Source organism: Buteo buteo, chromosome 18, assembly GCF_964188355.1.
Source record: "Buteo buteo chromosome 18, bButBut1.hap1.1, whole genome shotgun sequence".
Taxonomy (NCBI): Eukaryota; Metazoa; Chordata; class Aves; order Accipitriformes; family Accipitridae; genus Buteo; species Buteo buteo.
The window spans coordinates 16,347,076-16,373,564 of NC_134188.1; the positions used below are offsets into that span (position 1 = coordinate 16,347,076).

The 26,489-nt window shown below is 39.6% G+C and overlaps 1 protein-coding gene across 1 annotated transcript in view; it reads right to left on the reverse strand.

The window, feature by feature from the left end:
* Positions 1-26,489, reverse strand: part of CNTN5 (contactin 5) — a 370,989-nt gene that overhangs the window by 259,036 nt on the left and 85,464 nt on the right. The gene's annotated exons all lie outside the window — the stretch shown is intronic.

Here is a 26,489-nt window from a genome sequence, read left to right on the forward strand (position 1 = left end):
TAAAAAGCCCCAGAGCCCATATACACACAAATTTCTCTCCCAAGAACATGCACATGCCAAAGTCACCTCCTCTTCTGTCTCTGTGAGTTCCTTTTTTTTTTTTCCTTTTCTGCCTGTAGTTAAAATGTCAGTGTCTACAAATAAAGAATAGTACCCGAGTTTTTGGTCCCTGTGTAATACCAAATATAAGAGAAATAAATAAATTATATTATTATAAAAGATTAAAAATATCACTCAGGAGCTGCAGGAACAAAGTAAACAGAACTATTGAAATCAATAGTCTTTAACATGCAACAGTCTTAAGGAGGGAAGAACATTTAAAAATATGTTCACATAGATGAGCAAAGGGACTCAGACTACATATCAAGGGCCTATGAACAAACTGATTTTTTGGGGGGACAGTGGAAGTGGCTTGCAGAAAAGATCATTGTTCTGTCATCTCCACTGATGATAAATACTTATAAATTGGACATTCTTCACATTGGCATAACATGAACACTGAAAAACTATGAGTGTCCAAAAGCTTTGAATAACAGTACACTCAACTGAAATAAAATCTCTTTAAAATACTAGATCATGGCCTTACTGGAAAGCTTTTGGAAAAATATTCTAAACATAAATATAGTTTGCACTATTTTGTATTTCAAATAGTTTAAAGTTAGAGAAATATACACTTTATGAAGTTTGTGACAGAGAATGCTTAGGAGTCTTTCAGCTTTTGGAAAAGGTCATTTCAGTACAGTATTTATTGTCTCTGATCAGATGTTAAAAACGCACTTCTACCTTTTAGAAGAAGCTGCAATTCAGCAAAAGCAGATGACCAGTATTTTAAAATTAGCATTTTCATCTATGCAAACTCTAAATATACAGATTTTTTGATGATGCCATATCTCATTTAAAAGTTGGATTTAAATACAAGTTTTGGCAATCAGATGGGAAAGGCACAAATAGGAGAACTCTCCTTTAATTCGTTTTTCATCCTGGTCTCACAAAAGATCTACTTTATAATGTGCATCATGCTGTTTTGTATACCATAAACATAACATCATCTTTCCTGGCCCACAAAGAGAGGGCAAATAGAACATCATCACAATAACTTAAAATGTAGTATGAAAATATATCTTATAGGACCTCTTGAAACATTATCATTGGAATACAGGTGTTATTTCAGAAAAATATCTTTAATTGTCTTTCAATACATTCCTTCAACATTTGGCAATCTTGATACATTTTAGTTCTTTTAAAGTAAAATTATTCCATAGGGGGAAAGTAACGTAATCCTCCAATATTGAAAAAATCTTTAAAAATTCATATTAAAATCTATCCTTATTAAAATAAATTATTTTCATTCTGATTTCCCTGAGAATCAGATGAGGTCAGAATCTCAAGCTCATTGAGGTTTCTTGAAGAAATTTTTGTATTTTTTACTTATTTTGGTCTCGCCAAATGCTAATTTACATTATGAACAAAAATACTTTCAGCCTTACAAATATAAATTATTTCACACAAATGAGCTGCAGTAGAAATGTCCATGGTTAAACTTATCACATTAAATGCTTAATGCAGTATGGACATCTTCCTCGTGAACAGAGAAGGAAGACATTCCCTGGGGAATATGGATACAGGAAAGGGATAAGACTCTCTCTAATAATCTGCATCAGAGGATAGAAATGCTTAGTGGTGAACGTAGCGGTCCTGGCGGCAGAAGAGCTAATTGGGCACTGTGGAGCTCCTCAGATCCCCACAGCTCAGATCCTCTGATATCCCCAGGGTTGCTGATACCCTCCATGGAAATGCTGCAAGAAATCTGGAAATGGGCAGACTGGGATGCAGTTCTGTTTGTCTCACACGCAGCTGGGACATGGCCAGATTGTAGCTAGTAACAAGGTTGCAAGGCACCATGCAAAGGACTCTTGCTTTATAAAGATACTACATCTCTCTGTTGTTTAAATATGCACGTATCCTGCTTCTAACCCAAGGTGAACAAATGATCTGTAATCTAAATAAGATGGACAAAGAAGCAGAAAGAAAATGCTAAATTAAAAAGTATGATGTCACAGAACAATTCCTGTGTATATTTTTATACATAAGTAAACTATTATATAATTCTAACAGTGATACATATTTTGTTTTACAGGATCCATTTCTCCAGCTTCTAAAAAAAAAAGAAGCAGAAACAGTGGTGGTTGCTGTTGGGAAGGCAGACCTCCAGTATGCACACAAACATAGAAGAAATACACAATGGAAGGAATTTTACTTTATAATAAAAAAAATGCAGACCTGCCTTTGGTCCGAACTTTACAACACAGCATCATAAACCTTAATAAGATTTCCAAAGGAAACATGATTGCAATCACATATATAATGAATGTACTGTTCCTTGAGTATTTTCTGCAGATACAGGCACTTTTCTATTTTCAGCATGGTATTTTAGCTCTATGCTATTTGCCCTATGGCAAAGGACATGGATTTGGGAAAACGTTATGTCAGTACTTTTTCAGCAAATGATAAATACTTCGTGTGACTGAAATATGGTATTATTAGGCTGTTAAATGTACTATATGCCATACAAATATCAGTAGTAAAACTCTAATGTCTGAAGACCTTTTAAACTATGTAGTCCATTTGTTGACAACAGAAGGTAGTTCCTTAGATGATGTTCCTGAGTATATCAGCTATTCTAACTTGAGGAGATGCAAATAATTATTCTTAAGTCATTTCATTGGGAAAATTAGGAAACAGTCTTCCTTGACAGAAAGGCTTCCTGTGCAAGCTAGAGAGTCTGAGCTGTATATTGCTGCTTTTGCAAAGAAACAGAGATTAGCAATCAGAAATTCAATACTAATAATCCCAATTCTTAGATAGACCATTTAATATAGCTTCTATGTTCCTATTGCCCTGTAATGTCAGCTTGGAAAATGAGTAGAGCAAGCACACAACTCTGCATGTTTCTACATAAACATACTATATTATAATTCTTCCTTTTGTTTTCAATATTCAGTTTTTCAGTTCAGTGACACACTGAGAGAAAAATGCAGCTAGGTCCCTGCTCTTCTAGCAAGTCTGCTACTTAGCTCTCCTCCTTGCTGTGTCTCTCATTTTCTGCCATCTTCACCTGCTTCCATAAAAGTCTCTCAGATGATCTTGCTCATAGGAGAGGAATATCCTTCTACTGGGTTCTGCCAGAGCTATCACCCAGCAAACAAATTAAGACAAATAAGCAGCCTTCCTCCCTGCTGCCCACACAAGAGAAACAAAAAGCAATACGCATATATAAAGTTATAAACAAACACATCACAAATTGTATCCTCCACTACACTTAATTCATTTACCACCAGGCCAATTTGCAGGTTATACACACAGAAGAGCAAAATAACCATTAATCCTTTCAAAACTGTACTACGAAATACTTCTTTTTACTCTTTTTAATTGGAAGGGCATGCCAACTTACAAGATGAGGCATACTAAAGTTCCTAATAAGCTTGAGCTAATGACTACTCCTGACCTAATTAGTTTAGGATCAGATTTATGTCATTAGGGTGAGATCCTGAAAGAGTTTCCAAGTAGAGGAATGCATCTGGAGGGGAAGGAGGTTTGAGGAGGTATAGGAACCAGACAAACATGGAGGGCTAAGCAGTAAGTGGGACTGGAAAAAGGAGAAAGTACAATAGCGAGACTCGCTCCAGGCTGCCGAAGTTTTGCCAACATATCACATTGCTAGACAAAAGTAAATAGAAGCCATACTGAAATCTCCAGTGGTATGCCTCCTCCTTTTCTGCAGAAGTTTGAAACAAAGTGCATTTTTTGCCAATGTAATATTTCTCATTTTTAGGCTATGACTCTCCTGTTTCTTTGCATATGTAACGCAATAAGTTACTCCAGTAAATAGGATTCAATAACACTGAAATAGTTTTGACAAATTCTTTTTTCTAAAATAGTATGTATAGGCAGCTTGGTGAAATGAACTTGTTCTGTGCAGTCTCATCAAGTCAAGAAGACTGTAAATCTTTTCCCACTTAAAAAGAAAAAAATATTTTTAAATTCTTTGTTATTTAGTTGAATGGGGAACACTTGTTCTGCAGTTGTAAATCCAGGGTTTGAAAGAACTAAAGAATCAGCACGACCTCAGATGGCATAAATATAAAGTACCATGGGAAGAAAGAGAAGGAAAGGATGCAAAAGTCTTTCTAAATGGTAAAAAAGTCCTGCAGTAATGGCAGTATTACACAAGCTGGATTCTGACCTTTCATGGTATAACTGTTTTGTTTGGCTGGGATTAGTGATCAATGTGAAATTTCACCCCGACTCTGGTTGCTCTGTCATGCTCATGGGGATGGTGTATCTGAGTAAATTTTCTCTTGTAAGACATAACTGGAAATGGTTAATAAATTATACATAAGCAAATATTTCTTGTTTTGTTTACTGAAAGCCTGTAGCCTGTGATCATTACTGACAACCAGAGCAGAAATCATGCTTACCTGAAAACAAAACCTACTTCCTAATCCGGACATTTGCCTCCAGAGATTTAGACTTCTGAATTGCCTAGTTGCAGTGGCTTAATTAGAATGTATTTTTATTAGAGTACTATTTACAATAAAATTATTCTTTTAATTTGGTTTGGATTAGACTTCTGAGACTTGGGAGAATAAATTTATTTTCCATTATTTAAGCACATAGTTAAACTGCTGGAGAGTAGATGTTACTCTCTAATGTGTTTTTTAGCTTTACCAGTCTACCCTTAAAATCCTTAAGAAATTCCATCAAAGACATATAGGTAGCTCTCAAAAGTCTGCTGCACTTGAGCTTCACGATGAAATTATATTTTCCCTAACCTCATTCTTAGAAATAACTTTAGCATTTGGGATGAAACATCCAAAGGTTTTCAACTGCAACCAGACACAGAGAAGCAATATATATAGGCCCAAATGGTAAAGATATTAAGCAACTAGAAACCAGACACAATAAAATCAGCAGCTTGGATTAGCCTTCATAGTTCTTTGCACTAGAACTACCAGATTTATAGTCATCTTAACAATAGTATGACAGTTTCAAGATAAACTATATTTTTTTTATTCCAAGTGCACATTTCCTTAAATGTGATTTCCCTCAGCAAACTATGATTTGAATTAGTTTTAGTAACTTTTTAATGAATCTGTGTCAACTCATTAAATTATTCATGCAACTTTTATTATTTTCAGCACATGCTGCTCTTCAGCCTTTCTTTGGTCAGATTCGACACAACAAGGAAATCAGCACCACAAGTAATAGAGAAACTGTCTTCTACTGATTACTGAGGTTTTTTTCTTTTAGAAAAAGCAAAAAATATGAATTTCAAGATCATTTGAAAGAAGTTTACTCCTATAATTTGTAATAGCTGTGTCAGGTTAAATTCGACTTGGTTTCATGTGTGCTGTGAGAGAACTAAGCTGACTCTGAGAGAAAGGGGTTCTTTTCCCACAGGGTAGCGTATACTTATACACGTTCCTTAGGTACAGTCCATGGGTACAAATATAAACCACAAATACTATCCTGTTATATTTTATCTGACAGATTTGTTTCAAAAGGCACAACATGTCAACATAGCTCCAACAATGGCATTATGTAATTTGACTGAAATACATTCTTTCTTCAAACAGAGAAAGATGACAAAACAAATTCACTGAATCTATCCCGCAAAATTCTTTGCAAACTGTCTTTGTGGTATTTGAAATCTATGGAGAGTATAGGATTCTGACTCGGGGTGATGTTTTGTTCTCCTTCCCTGCTTTTTTTTTTAAGTGTCTCCTGGTCAGTTACTAACTCATTGACATTTCTCAACTATCTAATTAAAATGTAGTCTATCTTATAATACTTGCAAATGTGACCTTCATTTGTGTATTTTTGCTAGCTAGCATGTTTAATCAAATGTCACTAAGAATGCTAACCCATTTTTTTTCATTGTAACTTTTAATTACATTGTTTCAGTGGAAGTGTTCAGTCTTCTAAGCTTATGAAAATATGTGCCTTCATTCTGTAAACTGGATTATATCACTGTTGCTCCTCATTTTTTTAAAAATAAATGTATTTTCTGTCTTGTTCTGTGCATGCACATTGGTTTTTCTTTTAGACTGATCAATGACAACTAGCTTAGCAATAACATGACTGAGAGATGCAAGAATAGTAGAAAACTGTGTTGATAAGGTGTCCACCCAGGGCATCTCCTTATGAGAACTAGGATTACTACTAAAACACAGAAAAATGTCAATAAATTATGTTTTCTGTTGAAATGAGATTAACTGTAACAAAAAAACCCAAAAACAAAACCAAAAAAACAAGAGAACAAAATAAAGAAGGAAGTGGAAGCCAGTAGATTTTCTCGAGAACTAGTTAGTGCATCTGATCCTCCTCTGCACACTTCCCACTGAGTGTGGTTTAGTTTACATGTCAGAGATTTCATTTTAAAGATGTTATTATATCCCAATTATTTCTCAAAACAACAGGCAGTGCAACAATGTATGCAGACAATCATCAAAACCAAACTAAAACAAACAAAAAGACTGAAACCTTCTCTGTGAACCTCATTTTAAACATCTGGAATCTGGATGTCTACTTGTGAGCTAATGAGGCTGGGTTCCCTTTACAGGTAGTGAAGAGTAAGAGGAACATGGTATGTGATGTGACGGACATGCTCAGTACATGGCTAATTTTTGCCACAGACTTTGAAAGGAAAGTAAGGTGAGTGGCTGAGATGTCAACATTTCAACTGGCTCAGATGTCCATTGTCTTAGTCCTCTCATCATAAAAGAGTCAAGCTTCATTTGTGTCTTTTCTGCTCAAAATGTCCAGTTGTTCTGCAGAGGAGTTAAGATCAAGAGATCTGAATTGTTTTCCAAAGCAGCAGTGGAGGATGATTTAGAAGCTGGAAGTTCTCAAGGAAAATATGCTGATGGTCTTCATCAAACTTTTTCACCACAAATTTGATAGTATAGGAAAGGGAGAAAATCCATCTATTTAAGATGGTCTTTCCTTGGGGAAAAAAAAATATTTTTGCCAGGACTTTGGACAAAATAAGTAAACCTTCAATCCAAAAATTCTTGCTGAACTTTTCATTAACTCAGTGTTCAAGGAAGATACACAATAATTTAATTTGAAAATCCCAAATAGCCTCTCACTTAATAGAATTTGCTTTTCTTTTAGAAATCTGGTCATACAAGGCAGCAAATTTGAGAACATAGAATACTATAGACAGATATGGAAAAAAAATAAAAATAATTAGGGATATATTTTGTTTTCCTTTAAAGTAACAAAGGGAAAGTGCTTTGAAGACTTAAAGAAAGCATTGACTGAAAGATAGTAAAGAATATTTCCAGTGTCTATTAGCAAATGAATCAGCATCTTTGGAATATTATACTGTTAGAGCGAATTTAAATGTCATGAATTTTTATGAGGAATTATTTTGAATAATATAAAGATGCTTTTGTAGAGTTAGTCATTGTTTCCTTTCCTACTGAAAAACCAATCTATTTTCCATCTTACTTCCACTTCATACTCATAATGCAGCAAATAGATGACTCAATATACGCCCAATTATTCCCACTTTGCATCCAACATATAACATCCACCCGATCAAGCAAAATACACTTTAAAATAGAAAAATTTCAGCTACAGAATCCTTACAACTGAAGTAACAAAAATAATAAAAGTAATAATATATTCCAATTATGGAAGAACATTTGCCCCAAATAAAGTAATTTTAAACTGATGTCATGATTTAAGCCCAGTTGGCAGCAAAGCACCACAAAGCCGCTAGCTCACTCCTCCCCCTTGGTGGGATGATGAGGAGAAAATACAAAGAAAAGCTCACGGGTTGAGACAAGGACAGGGAGGGATTGCTCACCACTTATGGTCATGGACAAAAGACAGGCTCAACTTGGGGAAAAAAGCAAATCAATTTCAGTTACTACCAATCAAACCAAAACAGGAAAATAAGAAGTAAAACCAAACCTTAGAACACCTTCCCCCCCCACCTCCCTTCTTCCCGGCTCAGCTCCACTCCTGGTTTTCTCTACCTCCTCCCCCCAGCAGTGCAGGAGGATGGGGAATGGGGGTTGGGGTCAGTTCATCACACATTGTCCCTGCCGCTCCTTCCTCCTCAGGGGGAGGACTCCTCACTCTTCCCCTGCTCCAGCGTGGGGTCCCTCCCATGGGAGACAGTTCTCCACGGACTTCTCCAATGTGAGTCCTTTCTGCAGGCTGCAGTTCTTCCCGAACTTCCCTGGTGTGGGTCCTTTCAGCAGGCCAATCTTCAGGCACAGCCTGCTCCAGCGCGGGCTTTTCCATGGAGTCCCGGCCATCTTGGGGGCCTCTGCTCCTCTGGGGGCTCCCCTCCCTGGGCTGGGGATGGGGGAGGACTCCTCACTCTTCACCTGCTCCAGTGTGGGCTCCCTCCCATAGGATACCGTCCTCCACAAACTTCTCCAGCATGAGTCCTTCCCACGGGCTGCAGTTCTTCATGAACTGCTCCAGCATGGGTCCCTTCCACGGGCTGCAGTCCTTCAGGGACAGCCTGCTCCAGCGTGGGCTTTCCCATGGAGACACGGCCATCTTGGGGGCCTCTGCTCCCGCGGGGGCTGCCCTCCCTGGGCTGGGGGGACACAGCCTGCCGCCTGGTCTCCCCACGGGCTGGAGCGGTATCCCCTCCTCCCCCGCTCCTCCTCCCCTCTTTCCTCCCTGACTTCGGTACCCGCAAAGGGGTTCCTCTCCCATCCCAATCCCCTACTCCCTGCAGGTTTCCCTCTTCACTCTGCTCTCCCAGAGGCACGACCGCCCTCACCAACGGGCTCAGCCTGGGACAGCGGCGGGGATGGCTCCCAGCCGTGGAACCTTCCAGCAGCTTCTCACGGGGGCTGGCCCTGCAACCTCTCCCCCAGCTACCAAAACCCTGCCTCACAAACCCAAATCAACTGAGAAAAGTGTTTTGAGATTATTGTCATATTTCTTCTAGCAAAACACAATATTTTCTCTTTCAAAACATGATAACATAATATACAGATTACAGCTAGTTAGAGTATGTTTCTGCCATAGGATAGGCTTCAAACACAGTGATTATGTTCAGTAAGTGCTTTTTGCACCTGTTTCAAATTCACTGAAGCCATGTAATGAAAAGTGTTTTTCAGATGTAAAAAATATAAAACTCTTATTTGAAAACTCTTCTTATGAACTTATTGAAGGAAAATTTAACTCCAAATGATATCAATAAAACTTTATAATTTATCATATTCCATCTAGCTCAATATTATTACTTTTGTTTTATGCACTCTTTAAGACCACAGATGTGCCTGACACTTTACCAATGTGTGGAATTTTTCTGCCAGTTTGTATAATAAAAAAAAGTTTCAGGTCTGCTTTGTTGGAAAAATAACACTTAGAGCAGACAGTGTAGGTAGCTGAGAGCGTCACTACTCTCGTGCCACCCTAGAAAGAGAATGTAGAAATTAGCTTCTTCTACATATCTTGTGATCTTTGGCCTGAAGGAATAGTGTTACTTACTAGGTGTAATTTGTAGGCATATATGAAGAAGTGCCCTAAGACTCCTAAGTGGGTTTTGTTTGTCAATTTTTAGATATACTTCATTGTCCTACTTCCTCAGGTACTTTTCATACAATAATTTTCAGCTCAAACGTGACATGTATTCTCTAGCAGGAAAGTATGGAGCGTTACTAATGTGAGATCCATAGATTAGCCTACACCGCATGCTTTTAATTGAAATTTTAACTTATTTTCCCCGTGGCTGATGATCATCAGAGTGAGCTATCAATTCTGAATGTGAAGGGAGAACCAAGTACCAAAGGTCAACTATTTCAGCACAAATCAATTAAAGTAATTAGATGGATAGAAATCCTTATTTATAGCCCTTCCTTCCTACAATGATATGCATATCAATGTTAGGTGGATAATAATAGATCAATCCACAGCAAAGAAGAAATTTGTAATTGACATTGTTAATATAAAACGCTTGATTAAATTATTAATACCATCATGAAAACTGAAGCAGTCAAAATCTTCATAATCAATGTGCGAAGGAAACTACCTGCTGATTTTCTTGGCAATGGAAGTGTGTTTACATTTGTAAACCCATGGTTTTTTAAGAGATCAAAAAGCTACTTGGACAGAAAAACATAATCTAGGATGTTGCTCACTTTTCAGAAAGGTTTTGAAATACATCCTGAACTAACTTGAACATACCAGTTTGGCTGCTTCTCAAACACAAGCTCTGGTGCTACCTTAAAACTACCAGATGTTGCCTTCAAAAGCCACATTTGTCCTTTCTCCTATGTCCTTCAAAAAAGATATTAGCTTCTGATAAACATCTTTATTTCTATCTTATTGTATTCCCCCAAAACTACACCTGGAAACTTGCTTTTTTGTTGATGCCGGTGCATCCAGGCAGCTGGATAGCTGGTGTGAGAGTTGTTATTACTTCATGTTTTCTTGTGTACTCATCAGACTTCTTTGGTCTGTTTTACACAGTAACCTTGCTAGCAAGGACTATGTCTCCTTGCTTGCACTTCTACCTGTCGGTAAAACAGGACCCCCTGCAACCATGGATCATACCTCAGCAGAAGCAGTGCTGACTCCACACTGGTGTCCTATGGTGTCACTGGGGCAGGGATGGAGTTGAAATGGGGCCCTGGGCCCTGGGCAAGGTGGTGGAAAGCCCTAGAGAGGCTGAGAAGGGTCTCTCAAGTCTAGCAGGGCCCTCAGGGCCCTGACAGAAGCCCCTTACCAGCAAGGTGTCCCTCACGGCCTGTGGAGGCCTGGGCTCAGCAGGGACCTGCCGTGGAGCGGTTTCATTGCTGTGGGACAGCATAGGGCTGTTTTACGGGACATAGAGCTAGGGCAGGGACAGGGACATGGCATGGGAAGCTTGGGGCTGTGGAGGGGTATTCAGGCCACCCATGAGGAGGCCTGGCAGTCTGCGGGGGAAGATGGGAAAGCTGCGTTCAAGCAAGACCAACAACTCCTGGGGTTTATATGTTATAAACAGAAGTACAATTCAGCCTATGATCTTAGAATCATAGAGTCATAGAATTGTTTAGGTTGGAAAAGGCCTTTAAGGCCATCGAGTCCAACCATTAACCTAACACTGCCAACTCCACCACTAAACCATGTCCTTAAGTGCCACATCTACACATCTTTTAAATCCATCCAGGGATGGTGACTCCACCACTTCCCTGGGCAGCCTGTTCCAATGCTTGACAGCCCTTTCAGTGAAGAAATTTTTCCTAATATCCAATCTAAACCTCCCCTGGCACAGCTTGAGGCCATTTTCCTCTTGTCCTATTGCTTGCTACCTGGGAGAAGAGACCGACCGCCACCTCGCTACAACCTCCTTTCAGGCAGTTGTAGAGTGATAAGGTCTCCCCTCAGCCTCCTTTTCTCCAGGCTAAACAGCCCCACTTCCCTCAGCCGCTCCTCATAAGACTTGTGCTCCAGGCCCCTCAACAACCTGGTTGCCCTTCTCTGGACACGCTCCGGCACCTCAATGTCTTTCCTGTAGTGAGGGGCCCAAACCTGAACACAGGACTCGAGGTGCAGCCTCACCAGTGCCCAGTACAGGGGGATGATCACCTCCCTGCTCCTGCTGGCCACACTATTTCTGATACAAGCCAGGATGCCTTTGGCCTTCTTGGCCTCCTGGACACACTACGGGCTCATATGCAGCCGGCTGTTGACCAACACCTCCAGGTCCTTTTCTGCCAGGCAGCTTTCCAGCCACTCTTCCCCAAGCCTGTAGCATTGCATGGGGTTGTTGTGACAAGATCTTTACCACTAAAATGCAGATTTACTAACAAAATACTGAAAACAAAAAAAATTATTAGAATATATGTATATGAATGGCTCACATCACCAGGCAGAGCTTTCATCAAGGCACAAGCACAATTCACTATTCAAACAGCTTCCCTGTCTTTAAGCCTACATGGATGGAAGAAACTGAAAGTTAAGAGAAATTAGCCACTTATTTAAGAGAAAATGCTGGAAATAATTTTAAGAGCCTATTATTACTTTTTATACATCATAACAAGTGTAGACATCTTTTCATCATTGTATGGAAGAATATGTGACATTTTTCATCAAAGTATGGAAGTACCATGAACAATAAAGTCGTAAGGGTTTGCTGAAGTAATGAGACGAATATAGCTTTCTGAGAGGAGATCATGTATTAACAAGACAGAAAAACTAGAATTTGACAGGTTTGTGTAATCTATAAATTACGATTAATTGGAGAGGTAACAGCTGTACAGTGTATGACTTGTTTAAAGAATTTTGCAAAATTTTCTTTTATTTTAAGGGAATGTCCACAGTTTGGAAACTGCAAGTAAACAGAGAACAAATTAGCATTCAATGCAATGAGTACAAGAGCAAGAAATTCAAGCAGTACTTAATTAAAATAATAAAATAATCCACTAAAGGTTTGTCAATTAACATTTAGTTTTCGAGAAGGATCAATTTTACTTTGACATAGAAATTTGTGGATAAGCTTTTGATTAGCACAGAGACATTTATGATTCTCAGCTAAAGTATAGCTTGCTTTAAATTGCAAACTTAATTAAAGGTTATCTAAGATAATTTAAGTTTTTTTGTTCCCTGTGATACACATTCTTATATATTATCCCAGTTCTGTGTGTTTATATGTCCAGTGGAAAAAGACAGTCTTTCATCCCCTTTAGAATATCTATCTCCTGGTTCAAAGCATTTTTTATTTTTTGAGGCAGCTAATGTATTCTTCCCTACCCTTGGGTCCTTCTCTAGTTCTCTGTGGTTTGCTTTAGTGTTTGCTGAATATTTTACAGTGCACTCTCCACCTTGGCTTGCATCTTTGAGACCTTTATGTGGCTTATTCTTCCCTCAGGAATCCTATGAATTAATCACTGGATGTATTGTTGTTGTAAACAGCTATTGCTAACAATTAAACAATCCTTATACACAAAGAGTGAAATTATTTCTCATGCTCTGGACAAATACACTGGCAAAGCATTTAAGCATTTTCGAGTATTTGCAGTGGCACGTAGGTCTACAGACTGTTAAGGGGGGTAAGATTTTATGTTACTTCTGAACTGTTCGCAAAAATAATTAAGCAAATTAAAAAACCCACCTTGTTATGATGGACATTATTCCACTGTCCTCCTGCATGGAAACAACAGTTCCATGAAAAGGTACGTGCCAAAGCTCTTCTCTTGTCTTCTTTGTCTGAGATGTACTAATAGAAGTGAATACACAAACCTTTCAAAACATCCAAAATTCTTGCAGTCTTCGCAATGAAATAAATTAGAGTGCACTGTGCAGGGATTTGCATTTGCATAGGGTAAATCCATAACACAAACACATCTGTACATTATTTTCCTAAATTTGAAATAACTTTGATGTACTAAACCCTTAATATTCTACAGTCTCTTCAGGTGATTCTTAATTCTTCTCCTCTATGTTCATTGTGGTTGTTTTAAACACAGGATCTGGTGCCTGCTTGTGTGCATTTCCAGCTATAAGCCTATTCTGGTGGTGAACCTGGCACCCTCAATAAAGTGTTTGCAAATTCAAAGGAAAGCCATCAAAAGGACGCAGCCATTGAGACAGACTAGCAGCTCCTTGAAGGACACAGACTTCAGCTGTTCATACAGTCCTTTAAAATAGAAAAAAAGAGAGGCTTACAGCTGATCTCCAACAAAGTGCGAATTATTTAAAAACAATAGTAAGAGTACTGAGAAAATTCCCTAACAAACACAACTGTTTTGTTATCCAGCCAAAGCAAAATGTGCAGCTTAATAAGGAGCTACCTAGTAGTTTAGTAAACCTTAGAAACATGATGATTTTAATTTTCAGCTTCAGCAATAGATTTTATGGATTTGGGGCAAAATAATCAAATTATCAAACTTTATCTCACTCAGAACTTCAGCAAAATAGTCCTAAATAGTGCTTCCATCTAATGCTTGTAGAAACTACAGTCTGAAAAGACCTAACTTTGGCAAAATGATGCTATATAAAGGTGAAAAAAAAGGACTTTAAGTTATGATAAGTTGAAATATTAAGGCAATATTTATGGTTCTGTTTGCATGCAGAGAGATAACTTTCAAAGTTTGATTAATTAGTACAGGTAAGAAAGAGCAGAAAATTGACTATAAACTCAAAATAATACTTTAAAATATATGATAATATTTTTAAAGGAGTATAGATGTCCAGGATTTAGTCCCATTTTCAAAAAATTATTTAAGCACACAGAGTCTTATCTTAAAGTGCTGCTGTATATAGTGGGCTTGGGACTCAGGGGATTTCTGCATTCCAGTCCCCTGGAGCCAGTCTGCTGTGCTCCTGTGACACCAGGCTGAGGCAATAGCAAGGCTGAGCATTTATTTCTAGTACAGACAAACACACACATGCAAACTACACAGTCAACACTGGACATCAGTGGATCAACACAAACAGGGCAGTGCCCTTACTGGCAGCACCTACACACCAGCAGAACAGATGTTACCCTCACCTAGGAAACAGTTTGGAATAGGATTTAACGTGAAGGCAATACAGATTGAGGCAAGCAGGGGCATGGCAAGATGAGTGTACCAAGCAGCAGCTTATCTGTACCCAGCTGTCCCTTTTATCACAGAATCACAGAGTCAATCACAGAATGGTTAAGGTTGGAAGGCACTGTTGAAGGTCACCTCGTCCAACCCCTCTGCTACAGCAGGGCCACGTAAAGCTGGTTGCTTAGGACCATGTCCAGATGGTTTTTCAATGTCCCCAAAGAGGGAGAGTCTGGGGACCCTGCCCTTGGTCACCCTCACAGTAAAAAAAGTGTTTCCTGATGTTCAGAGGGAAATTCCTGTGTTTCAGTTTGGGCCTGCTGCCTCTGGTCTTGTCACTGGGCATCACTGATGAAAGCCTGGCTCCATCCTCTTTGCACCCTCCCTCCATGTATTTATAGACATTGATAAGATCCCCCTGAGCCTTTCCTTCTCCAGGCTGAGCAGTCACAGCTCTTGCAGCCTTTCCTTATAGAAGAGATGCTCAGGTCCCATCATCGCCTTTGTGGCCCTTCACAGGCCCTTCTTTCCAGTACATCCATGTCTCCATGGTACCGAGGAGCCCAGAACTGGACACAGCACTCCAGCTGTGGCCTCGCCAGGGCTGAGCAGAGGGGAAGGATCCCCTCCCTCCACCTGCTGGCAACACTTTGCCTAATGCAGCCCAGGACACCACTGGCCGCCTTTGCAGCAAGGGCCCATTGCTGGCTCATGTACAACCTGGTGTCCACCAGGACCCCCAGGTCCTTTTCTGCTGGTCTGCTTTCCAGCTGGGTGGCCCCCAGCTTATGGAGCAATGGTACCTTAGTTGAAAGTCTACATTTCTCAGATCTTCTGAGAATTCAGTAAGAACATGCAGATAGATGTTAAAACTTAATCCTAGGTAAACACATGTATACAGAATACTTTGCTGTCAAAGATGAAATGCATCAGTGTTTTGTGTAATGGATTTAACATAGGGCAGAAAGGATTTTTTCACCGTGGTAGTAATATTAATTAATATTAGAAGCTTAATTAGCTGCTTAATTAATATTAGCCGCTTTCCAGCTGGGTGATCCCCAACATCCACTGGTGCCTGAGGTTGTTCCTCCTGAAGTGCAGGACTTTGCACTTCCCCTTGTTGAAGTTCCTGTCAGCCCACTTCTCCAGCCTGTTGAGGTCCTTCTGGATGGCAGCATGACCCTCTGGCATTATCACCCACTCCTCCTGGTGTTGTGTCATCTGTAAACTCGCTGTGGGTGGAATCTGGTCCACCATCCAGATCATTAAAGAAGATGTAAAACAGGACTGGAACCAGTGTCAGCCCCTGGGGTACACTGGGCTCCAAACTAGACTTTGCGCTGCTGATCAACACCCTCTGAGCCTGGCCATTCGGCCAGTTTTCAACCCACCTCACTGTCTGTTCATCCAACCTGTACATCAACAACTTCTCTAGGAGTATCTTATGGGACACAGTGTTGTAGGGGTCGGCGTTCGGAAGATCTCCGGATGTCACGGAAAGTTAGAGGGTCAGTCGCAGCCTTGTGATGTACCTGTAACCCCTCCTCCCCTTGTTAGTATAAAAGGAATTAACTGCGCAATAAAAGGCGGAAGTTGGCACTCACACTGTGTGTGTTATCTGTCTCTTTCCCTGGTCCGGGCCGACCAGTGATCTAAGCGTGGCACCTTGATATGCTACATAGTGGTGACCCCGACGTGATCGGTTGCCATGGCGACGATGGAACTTGCGCAAGTGATTAAGGGGTTAAAAGAGTTGGCTAATGAGGTGGGTGCCCGCGGAACCATTAGGAGGGGCCCCACGGGCGAATGCATCCTATGGGTGCTGCGCCGGGGAGGGATGAGTTCTCCCACAGAAGTATTAAGTCCCCCAAGTTGGGGAGAGATTCGGGAGCTGTTGCTCCAGTCGGCGCTCGCAGGTGAGCGCGGAGTTGCTGAACGATCGCAAAGTTGGGGAAAACTCTGTGTGTGTGTGGGGGGGGGTGGTCGCGGCAGGACGGAAGGCTGGGGGGTGCCGGTCGGCGGCGCGAGCTGCTGTGTTCGCGGCTGAAGCGCCGCCTCAGGAGCAGCGGGAGGCAGCGCCCCGGGACGGGGAGTCACGCTCAGACGGGGGGGGCGGCTGTGGAGCGGGGCTCACGGAGCGGGCCGTCTCTGACCGAGGGTGTGGGCACGGAGGGTGCGGCAGAGACGGAGGGGTTTCCTGTAGGGACGGCACCAGCGGGGACGGATGTGCCCCCTCCGCAGTGTCCAGGGGGGGCTGCGGCGGCTGGTTCGGGGGGACTTGGAGGAGTGCCTCCTGGACTGGGTTCCAGGCAGGCAGGGATGTTAAGGGAGATTTATACCGTCAGGTGAAGGAATGGGAGGAAAGAACACCCTCGGAGGGGGAAATCGGGAAGCTGCGAGGGTTAAAAACTGTGGTAGAGGGGGAACCACCCCCTGGCGAGGGAAATCAGGCACCTTTGCCGGGAGAGCAGGCTGAGTTTTTGCCTGCCGAGCCTGTGCAGGCTGAGTTTTTGCCTGCTGGGCCTTTGCCTGTTGATCCTGTGGCGGCTGAGCCATTGCCTGCAGCGCAATAGCCTCTGCAGACGAGAGGGAGAGGCATTGGAGGGGAGTAAAAAAAAAAAAAAAAAAAGGCGTTTCACTGGAAAGTCCTTGAGAACTGAAAGAATGCTGTGAGTCAGTGCGGAATCCGCTTATTGATAAAGCCAGTACTTGTATGTAGAACTTGCTTTAGGTAAAAAGTGTGTTAAGCATACTTTGATTAAACATAGCGTGAGCGAGGGTATGCCTGTGTACAAACACCTGAAGGGCTACTGAAATGGGTTCCTAGTCGTAGGATTCGTCCTGCCTTAACCTCGTAGTGTTTGAGTTTTCTTACAGATTGCTGTCATCCTGTCCTGGCTTGTGACACCTTGGGTATCCGGATGACATCCTTCTCAGAGTCCATCAATACGTGCCTTTAAGGGATCCGACTGTCGGAGCTCGCGGCCAGGAATCTAGGTGCCTCGGACATTAAGCCTTAACATCAGCGCACCAACAATAAGCCTTATAGAGTAATAGAAGTAACTCTTTCCAAGTCTTAACTTTCAATCTACCTCTTGTGTGAATTTCTATAAAGGACCTCTTTGCTCTGCAGGGTAAATGGGACATTTACGGGTGTTTAAGATAGAGTGTTTCAACTTAGTTGTAGAGATATATTTCTACTCATGGCACTTTATATAGTTATTTCTTTGTGTGGAATTGTTCATAACAATAGAAGCCAACTCGTCATGGGGAGGGGAGAGATGTAGGGGTCGGAAGATCTCACGATGTCACGGAAAGTTAGAGGGTTAGTCGCAGCCTTGTGATGTACCTGTAACCCCACCTCCCCTTGTTAGTATAAAAGGAATTAACTGCGCAATAAAAGACAGAAGTTGGCACTCACACTGTGTGTGTTATCTGTCTCTTTCCCTGGTCCGGGCCGACCAGTGATCTAAGCGTGGCACCTTGAGATGTAGCGAACGCTACACAGTGTCAAAGGCTTCCTGAAGTCCAGGTAGAAAATAGCCACTGCTCTCTCCTCATGTACCAGCCATGATCACTGGCATTATCTCCTGTCCTCTCTGTCTTCCCAGGTTTGTTCCTCCCTGACTTACGTCCATCCCTTCCTTTATCTGCATTTGGCCTTTCTCAGAAACATCTTGTGACAGCTATATCTCTAATCCCCCTCAAACATCCCATAGGTTTGCTCTTCCCCATGGGACCCATGATGATCTTGTTTTGCTCCTTATCAGTTACAGTGTTCTGGCTGAGCCTCTCCATGGATACACCTGAGAGGTTCCATCACTGGCCCATCAGTCAGTGACTTGAGACCTTGGGTCTTTGACATTCCTTCTGTCATCTTCTCTTCATTAAGGTTTGTGTATCTAGGTGTTTAATTTTATACTTTTCCTGCCTCTCGTCCTCGTGTTTTAAGGATAGACCAGATAGCCTTACATCCCACATATCATTACAGCTCCTGTAAGTGCAGTGTATTTCCCTGGAAAGCATCTGAGAGTTATAGCACAACCAATGTTTTTCTGATTTCTTTTTTGGATGGGTTTCTCTTCATTCACTATAGTGGAGCCTAGGGAGACTAGGTTTCCTAAATGTAGCCTTTGGGATCATTACCTTTTTTCTCAGTGAAAGTCAATGGCACCTATGTACATCAATCAGGCTTAGAAGTTGGACTTAGATCAGCCTCAGGCTATTTATAATCATTTTACCTTTCCAGTAACTTTAAGAAAACTGTAGGATCCATTTTATAGGTGTCATAAATGTCAATAGCATACAGGTGCCATATATATTTACGGTAATTTATCATGATTATCATTATTAAATATATATATATATTGACAGTATAAAGAGGTTAGCCTCTTCGAGCAAACTGGACAAGGTATCGTATAGATTTCCAGTGACTAATAATAGTTAACAGACAAGAAGGCAAATATTAAATAAGTTACACAAACAAGTTGGCAGATTATAACTGTTTTACATATTATACATACAACTAAAAGATCTCAGCATTACAAATAGACCTCACAATTTTATCCTACAGGGTGTTTGAAGGAGGATGGAGGTTTGAAGTCTCAAATAAAGACTCACAGTCAGAATTATTTGACAATTAATATCACAGTGCAGCCCAGCAAAATTCCCTATAACATCATCCCATCCAGCAGTGGGCAAACACCTCTTTGTAGACTAGTCAATGACTTATTACAGCCCCGAAGAAATTATCCTGAGTGCTTTGCCTAGTCTTTTCATAAAGTCATCAGGAAGAATTCCTATTAGGAATTATTAAAAAGAAATACATGATATGATAATTATAAAGCTAGAATCAAAGCATGTTTTCTTATTACTAACAGCAACAGCAAGTCTAAAGAGAAAATTATACCAGCAAGCAACACTATTATAAGTTTGCACGCAGGATTCTAATAAAACTTATAAATACCTTAGAGCCATCTATGTGGGAAACAAATCATCTGCAAGCATTGGCACTGTAACAGTTGTAATGGGTTTACAGTTGGAACCAGCACTGAAACACCATGACAGACAAACTTAGTCCCCATATGTACATCAAGTGAATAAGCAATGAAAACATAAAATACAGCAGAGAAAAATCAGCACAATTGATTTTAGAAGTCACCACAAAGGACTTTTCTAAGGCAATCAGAAACATCTATTACATTTCAAAGTAGCATTAGTTTGCCAAGCACTTAGGGGAGTACACATGGGCAACAATAAGAAAAGAGTTGTCATGCCTTGCGTTGTTTTGGCTTTATTGCTGATTTCCATTTCAAAAAGTAGTTGCCATTTTATAGACATGGAATACAGCAGGAATTTTTAAGTAAGGAAGATTTTGAAATCAATCAAGGCTGTCTAAAATGTAGATACCTTTCCAGGAGAATTTCTAATAGTACTTTTTGCTACAATGTAATTTAGTGCTGTCATATAAGTAAATTTTTAAGCATGAATAGCACAGAACAGAAAGATTTATTCTAAGTCATCTAGTTGGTATATAGAACTTCACTGTAAACACAGTTAGTGTGACTGTTTTGAAGCCTGAGGTTATAGCTTTCATTTCAAAAACCTCTCTATAAAGAAAAGATATTGAATCAATAAGCCTTGTCATTTCAAAGGAATTTGCATTCCGCAGGTTTTATGTTCCCATCTACAGTTTTGCATTACTAAATGACAATGAATGTCAGTCATGATAATAGAGAAAATATCTTTGCTTACCTGAAATTTCCCTTACTTTGAAATATTAAAGTCCATAGAACTGTTATTCTGGAAAGTTTCAGCCAGCATAGCACAGTCAGTGAAGACCTATCAGTCACCAGTAGGAAGGGCATATTTTGGGATACACTTCTAGGCACATGGATTTTGGAGCCAAAATATTTCTACCCAGTTTTGATGGAAAATAGCTTGAGGGAAAAAGGCTACAGTATCTACTAATGAAGAATATGGGAAATTCAACTTTGCAATAATATACCAAAATCTTTTTCTCTCTGTGCCCATCTCTAGTTGTCTCCAAAGCAGGTTGGATTTGTAGACCTCAGTAGTCAAGAAAGTCAACTTCATGTAATTCTATTTTATTTGCCTTCAGACTGGAGTCCACAGATCTGTGATGATGGAGCCTCCACTGTACTGCACACACTGGTAACCAGTGCACCATTCTGACACTTTGGCCTCCTAATTTAGCAAGAAATACCTATGTTTCTATTACATACTTTTTGCATGTTTGTAATTTAGAATTGGTGTTGTCTTCTAAACAGAGACTTCTGTTCTGAGACCTTTGAACATTTACACAGCCCATAGGTAAATTTCAGAATTGTCACCATTGCTCTGTGTATTCAGATTTCAAAATTTTGCAAACTCTCCTAGAACAAGGTTTTCACTCAAAGGTCCAGCAATGTTTTAAATTACTCAGTTGGCTTGCATCAGGCATACAGACACTTCCTAGGCATACTTTCAAAATTTTACTCTTGTCTGAAGGTAGTTTACATTTTTGAGAGTTACTATTTTAATATTTGATTCTCAAAATATTTCAGCTGCTGGCCCTCCTATCCTACAGCGAAATACCATAAAGGCACATCTGAAAGGATTAGAGCATATTTTCAGCCTGGTCTCTTTTGTAATAATTTCACATCCCTCCGTATAAATAAGCAGATCTAGGTCCTGAGGATTATCTCCCTACAGCATTCCATGAGGATGCACAATAAAAACATTGACATTTTATTATTAATTTGTTTACAGTTTTGTAATCTGTTCCAGAGAGAGTGAACTTGAGCAGAGGAATGACTCTAAAAATATTTTAGAGCATGCGGCCCTCTCATTGTTCCCAAGGCTGAACTTTTTTGTTTCCCTACTTCCAATTTAGCACCAACAGGTTCTAAATTGGAAAAGGCTTCCCAAAACTCAGATCCTTGTTGCTGTATGGGATCAGTGTTTACCAGATATTTCTATACTTCTGCTTTTAGCTGTCAGTATGGAATACAAATTGAGTTTCTGAAAGCTATAGCAAGTGACAGCATGGAAGGGCTGTTTCTTTCAAAAGTCTTTTGAGAACAACTGTTGCTGAATTTCTCCATTCTCCATTCCTTGTCTTCTGTCAGTGAGCTTCTGGAAAGCAGAAAGTTAGTGAGAACAAACTTTGTGGGCTGATGTTGTGGTCAGCAGAATCAAGGAGGTTCATCTATTTCACGTGCTGTTTAATGAAATTTATATTTACCCAACTTTTTCAATCTCCATTACTTCTTTAAAATGGGAGAGTTTTTTACATTTTTGCTCATTATTAGCCAGTGGAACCATATTTGAAGGCAAATCCTCTGCAGAAAGTGTGGAATTTTAAACTCCAGTGTTGCTTTCATTTTTTTTATCCACATACATTCCCCATAGATGACTGACACTGAACAGTGTTGGAACCAGAAAAAGAAAGAGAATAAATAAACACAGGAGAGAAACTGTCAAATTGCAGATTATGGAAAATACATAGACTTAAGAAGAAAACAAAGGTGGCTCAGTTGTGTCTCTTCCCTCTCCTCTTCATGATCACTTTAGTCCTGGCAATGGGGTAGAGCAGAAGAGAATATTGAAGGGGCAAAGAGAATCAGAGAGTCTGATATCATGAAACCAGAGAACTTAAAGGAATCACAGTATATTGCTGATAGTAGCAATAAGGATTAAAATCTCTCTGGTTCCATTTGTAATTTTGCTGTCACTGGTAACAACAGAAACAGGAAGAAAATACATAGTCACCAGCATAATATTCTTGGAGCTAGTAAAGGATAATATATACAAGATTGCACCCAGACCAAAAACAGAGGTGAGATGAAGAATTCTAAAAAGGATCAAAACTCTATACCAGCAGGTACACTGCATGGTACTTGGCCAAAACACCGGTTTTTTTTGTAGAATCAGAACTGCCCATTATGTTATTGATGAACACTCACTAACACAGCAAAACCAAATATCAGCTGCTGCTATTACTTTAACCTCTAAAAAGAGATAGTTCAGACTAAAAAAATAGCACCAACTCTCTAGTGCTTAGTCATTTAAAACATTGCTTGACCTTTGAGTGAAAACCTTGTTCTAGGAGAGTTTGCAAAATTTTGAAGTCTGAATACACAGAGCAATGGTGACAATTCTGAAATTTACCTATGGGCTGTGTAAATGTTCAAAGGTCTCAAAGCAGAAATCTCTGTCTGTTTAGAAGACACCACCAATTCATCAGTATAGAGATAGCAGAGGAAAAGAAGGGTCTCTTATTTATGTACTCTGCTATGTTTGTAGTAGGATTTTCCATCACTTTCTTAGGCAATTGTCTTTGCAAAGATTTCTGCACCAAGTTATTTATACAGTTACACTGAGATAGCTGTGATTATGGCCACCACATGCTTACTGAGTTGATTGAGGCCACAAATGACCAACAATGACCTTTACTATCTCTGGGAACTTACTTCTGTAGACCCTATATAATAAAACACTGTTCATCTCCTCAACTCTTGCAAAGCTATCTCCTTTCTCCACACCTAATCACTATCTGTGAAACCCAGTGGCAGGCGGGTTGGAACTAGATGATCTTTAAAGGTCCCTCCCAACCCAAACAATTCTATGATTCTAGAAGCAGAAGATAGTCAAAGAAGATTGAAGGATTTCTGATCAGATGGGCAGATTCCAAAGAAGAATCACTCATGACACTATTGACTGTCTCAGACTTCCAGAAAAAACGATAATCAATGCTAATTTTGCTAGAGATTTTGGCATATATACTAGTGTCTTCTAGAGACTACATTGATCCCAGACAAAAACTGAGGGCCAGGATGACATGGAGGGAGTGTATAGAAAGCCATCCCATTTTTAACAGAAGTTATTTGAAGGGATAATTAACTGTTCTGAAATAACAAGCTTTTGAGTTCAATAATATCAGTTGATAGCTAGTCAAGCTTGCATGGAGTATGGGAAGAACTTTCTTCTAAAAGGACAGCACAACTAAAATCTTTACACTGCTAGTGTCAGTTTATTCTAGCTTCATTTTCTATAGCTATAGGAAAAGAGGTCTGGTTTTTTTTTTACTGTTCAAATGCAATCGGAGATTGTCTTCTACAGTTATGCTGTAGGTCCTCTGTTCTATCTGTAGCAATCCAGATTGCTCATGTTTTAGTAAATTATGTGTTTGTCTGTAGTACCAATGTTCATGAAGAATAACAGCCCAATAGATCACAGGACATGATTTTTCATTTCCTCTGGACTGTTCCTGCAAGTCAGGTTTTACATGCTGTAAAGAGAATGTTAAGAACTTGATGTGGCAATAAAGGTTCAAGCTTGAAAAGGTAAAATAAAAAAAATAGTTTGAAGTAAATAAATGTTAAAACTTTCCTTGTCAGGATATGAATCATGGCAGGTAAGACTGCTCTTAAAAAAATGAGTTCAACTTCTCTGTAGAAAATGTTCCTAAAAAAGGATGTAACAGATCCCATCTACAAGAAAAAAGTTTCCTTTCGTATCGTATTAATCAGCTTTCCACTAAAAGTTCACCTGTTTTTACTGGGTATTTTTGTTTTCTTTAAAAATATTGTTCTATCAGAAAATATCTGTTTATCAAAGTGAAAAAAATGGCAAGAACATATCAATTTGGACAGATGTTTTACTGAAATAACTTCTTAAATACTGATATAATCAGAGAGTGAAAAGCAGCCTAGAATACCCAGAAGCTTAGCTATATCTGGCATTCGCATAAGATGTGGGAGATACATATTCATGCATGAGTTCTTTTCAGTTCTCAGATAAGTATTTACTAAGCATAAAAGAAAGACTGATTCTAGAAGCCAACAGTGAGAGCATTCCCTTGCGCTGTAGAAGTCACTAGTTAAAGGCCCTGCTCCAATTTGTATTTTATTATTTGAAGAGGTGAAAGAGGTAATGGGAACATCAAGACTACTGAGACCCCACTTATAAACTACCTTGGTGTTTAGAAAACTCATCTGTGGTTGGGAAGATAGAGGATCAGACTCTGGAAAAGCACAAGCTGAACCTGAGCAACAAATCCTCAATATGCATTTGAAATACTACGTTACCTAACGTTACCTAGGGTGGACTTCACATGTGGTTTTGTTCTTAGGTTGCTTTTCATAGACACAGTCAGGCAGTGCATGTCCTCATCTTAATATTAAAATGTCTAAGAAATCTTGATTCTATTCTTTCTAAAATGAGGACCTCTAAAAGCATTTATTCCACTCAGGTACTTACTTTAAGATTAAAAAAATCATATCTCAAACAACTACTGTACAGGTTAACACAAAAATCCTGTGGTACAGGATTTTGTAGAGGGTGGTAGAGGTTATTGAATCCACACCCAATGAGTACCAACCTAGTGTTTACCCAAACTGTACCTTCCTTTTGGAGAAGAGACTTTGTGGGACTGATGCATACAAGCTGTGAATTCCTGAATCTTTAGAGCTTTCTGAATATAGTAAGTTTTTCCTGCCTGCAGCTCATGTAATAGGCTGCTGCGTTATGGTACTGCTCTGGAAGGGGCTGATTCATGCCACCATGTTTCTGACTGTCATGGGTTGATAAGGTTCTCTGCAGGGCAAAGAGGATTCTCTAGCCACCGAGGACCAAAAGCAGCCACCAAGGACCAGAAATTTTTCTCAGCCATAAAGATAAGCTGAAGGCATTTGAAACATTCTGTCTTAAAGGAACATTTTGAAAACTTGAGTTAGTTATTAAAGGAATTTGATTTAAGCAGCATAGATAAAAAAAAAAATGTAAACAAACAAATATTCATCTCACATGAAGAATACTACTGACATATATCTTTCTGAATTTTGTTCTCATACACATATGCAAATACCTTAAATATATAGTTTTGTGAGATAATGACAATGTAAGAGCATGTTACAACAGGAATAATAGCATCTAATTGCCAAACTAATATAACCACCAAACCATCCTTTTCCAGTCATGTAGTAACTGAAAAGATCTACAGGTTTTGATTTTTTCTTTCCACTTTTTATTGTTCAGCCCACTGTATAAAACAGCATTTTGTTCAATGTCTCAGATAATGCTTATTTCCCAATTAAACACATCTTATTATTCCATATGCCCACATAACATCATTTTCACATTACAGTTGCACTTCTGTCTCTAAGGATTTTGAATCAACCAAAGTAAAAAAAAAAAAAAACACAAAAAAAACCCCCAACACTAAAATAAAGCGTACGCTTGTGTATTTTTGAGCACAAGATTTTTACAGTCCTTGGAAAAAAGAAAGGAAGTCATTTACTTCTCTTATCTTCCAAAATCAGAACCAGAGGCACCTTATGACTCATTCACTTCTGCAGTATAAAGTCAGACAAATAGTACTGAAGTCATTGCAGGCTATTTTAACTGTCACAAGTGGAGAAACTACACAGAAAGGACTTTCTGAGAGATTTATTGCATAGCAAGCCTGTTTCACTAGTGCAATTCTGAGAGCTTGATGTCACACACAGAGTTAATAGAAACTACTTTTCTTTTGCTGGATGCATAAGAGTTTTCAGGGTTTAATGTGTCATTTGTTTGATAAAATATTAGATATCATGATACTACTGAAACAATTAAATACATCCACCTTTTCCAAATAGGTTTTGTTTCAGTAGGACAGAAATTGATCTTCCACTAGCCAGCAGTAATCCCAATGTGTAAGCTGAAAATAGGCTTTATAATTAGAAGGCCAAGTAATAGTGTTTGCTGATGCAAATGCAAAACCTTTTTAAAGTCAGTGAAACAAAGCCTGGTTGTCCCTGAACGATCCCTGCTACAGCTCTTTGGGGTGAGTCTACCCTTTGTTATGCAAAAGGACAGCAGTCTTCACTCAGCTTAGTGCCTTATGATTTTGCAGCAGTTTTGTGTCTGTTACAGAAATCTTCCAACACA